This window comes from Eriocheir sinensis, chromosome 42, assembly GCF_024679095.1.
Source record: "Eriocheir sinensis breed Jianghai 21 chromosome 42, ASM2467909v1, whole genome shotgun sequence".
In the NCBI taxonomy this organism is placed as follows: domain Eukaryota; kingdom Metazoa; phylum Arthropoda; class Malacostraca; order Decapoda; family Varunidae; genus Eriocheir; species Eriocheir sinensis.
In genome coordinates this window covers 13,401,191-13,403,690 of record NC_066550.1, presented here as the reverse complement: position 1 = coordinate 13,403,690, position 2,500 = coordinate 13,401,191, and positions in this window count along the sequence as shown.

Below are 2,500 nucleotides of genomic sequence, written 5' to 3'. Positions count from 1 at the left end.
AAGAGGAAAAGGAGAGAAAGAGAGAAATTCAGATTAGCAGAAAAGGAAAAGGAAAAGATGAATGAATGAAAGGAAAGAAAAGAGTGAAAACGGGAAAACAGGAAAGGAAGAAAGAGAGAGTCTGAAGGAGAAGGAAGGAAGGATGAAGGGCGGAAGGAAGGAAAAATAATGGAAAAAATAATAGAAGACAAGAAAACAAGAAGGAAAATACAATAAAATAAATAAAAACGAAACGAAAGAAAGAAAGAAAGAAAAGAAAAGGAAGAAAGAAAGAAAGAAAAGAAGAAAGAAAGAAAGAAAGAAAAGAAGAAAGAAAGAAAGAAGAAAGAAAGAAAGAAAGAAAAGAAGAAAAAAAGAAAGAAAAGAAGAAAAAAAGAAAGAAAAGAAGAAAGAAAAAAGAAAGAAAAAAACAAGAGCTAAAGAAAATGGGAAAAGGAAAACAAATAAAAAAAGAAAAAGAAAGAAAGAAAAAAGAAGGAAAAAAACAAGACATCAAGAAAATAGGAAAAGGAAAACAAATAAAACAAGAAGAAAAAAGAAAGAAAAGAGATAAAAAAAAACAAGAAAAGGAAAACATATAAAAATAAATCACACACACACACACACACACACACACACACACACACACACACACACACACACACACACACACACACGCACACACGCACGCACGGACAGGTGAGGCTCAGGTGCACGCGGCGGCCATCTTGAAGACACATCTGCCGTGACCTGCTTGTTGTTGTTGTTGTTGTTGTTTTGTTTTCTTTATTTTTTCCTTCATATTTGTCTTTATTTAACCTTTATTTATTTATTTTTTTGTTTTGTTTTTTTCTTCCTTTTCCTTTTCCTCCACCTCTCGTATTTCCTCTCCCTCTCCTCCTCTCGTTTCCCTCCCTTCTTCTCTCCTTCCCTTCTTCTCCCTCCCTTCTCTTCCTTTCTTACCCTTTTCCATTCTCTCTCTCTCTTTTCTTTTTTCTCCTTTCCTTTCCTGTCTCTTCCCAATTCTCTCTTCCTTTAATTTCCCTTCTCTTTTTCCTCTCCCTTTCCCATTCCTTTCCTTCCTTTCTCTCCTTTTCTTTTCTCTCCCCCTCCTCTCCCTTTTTCTTCCCTTCCTTTCATTTCCTTCCTTTCCCTTCCCTTTTTTTCTCTCCGTTTCCCATTCCTTTCCTTCCTCTCTCTTGTTTCCCTTTCCCAATCTCTCCCTTTTCCTTCCCTTCCTTCCCTTTCCTTTCCTTTCCCTTCCTTTCCATCTTTTCGCTTCCCTTTCCTTTCCTTCCCTTCCCTTTCCTTTCCCTTCCCTTCCCTTTCCTTCCTTTCCCTTCCCTTCTTTTCCTTCTTCCTCTCTTCTCTTCTTTATTCTTTCCCTCCTCTCCCTTCTCCTTCCTTCTCTTCTTTTCTCTCTTTCGCTTCCTTTTTCTCTCTTTTTCTTCCTTTTTTTCATAATTTTCCGTCATCTCTTTATTTTGTTTTTCCTTTTCAACCATTTATCTATTTTCCTCTAACTCCTTTTTTCTTTTTTTGGGGGTTTTCATGATATTCTTTTTCGCTTTCTTGTTTTTTTCCTCCCCTCTTTCTTCCTTTCTATATCTTTCCGTTTATCTTTTCTTCTTCCTTTCTTTCCTTTCTTCTTTTTCTGCTCTATTTCCCCTTTTTCCGTATTTTTTCATCTTTAATTTGACTTCCTTTTCTTTTTCCTTCTAAATTTCCTTCTATCTTTCTTTTCTTTTCTTTCTTTTCGTATATTTTTTCTTCTTCCTTTCTTTCCTTTCTTCTTTTTCTGCTCTATTTCCCCTTTTTCCGTATTTTTTCATCTTTAATTTGATTTCCTTTTCTTTTTCCTTGTTAATTTCCTTCAATCTTTCTTTTCTTTTCTTTCTTTTCGTTTATCTTTTCTTCTTTCTTTCTTTCCTTTCTTCTTTTTCCTCTCTATTTCCCCTTTTTCGTATTTTTTCATCTTTAATTTGATTTCCTTTTCTTTTTCCTTGTTAATTTCCTTCAATCTTTCTTTTCTTTTCGTTTATCTTTTCTTCTTTCTTTCTTTCCTTTCTTCTTTTTCCGCTCTATTTCCCTTTTTCCGTATTTTTTCATCTTAAATTTGACTTTCTTTTCTTTTTCCTTCTTAATTTCCTTCTATCCTTCTTTTCTTTTCTTCCTTTCCTTCTTTTCCTCATTTCTTATTCATTTTCTTGCTCTTTAAAATGCCTGACCTTTCTCTGAATATTAAAAAGGGGGAGAGTTGACCTTTTCTGACCTCCGTTGACCTTTCGAGAGCCCTGTTTGGGGAGCTATTTAAGTCTCTCTCTCTCTCTCTCTCTCTCTCTCTCTCTCTCTCTCTCTCTCTCTCTCTCTCTCTCTCTCTCTCTCTCTCTCTCTCTCTCTCTCTCTCTCTCTAAATAAGTTGGAAAGGTTGAGGAAGGGAAAAAAAGAGAGGAGGAGGGAAGGAGGAAAAAGGTGGAGGGAAAAAGGGAAGGGAAGGAGAGAAAGGAGGAAGGAGGAAGGG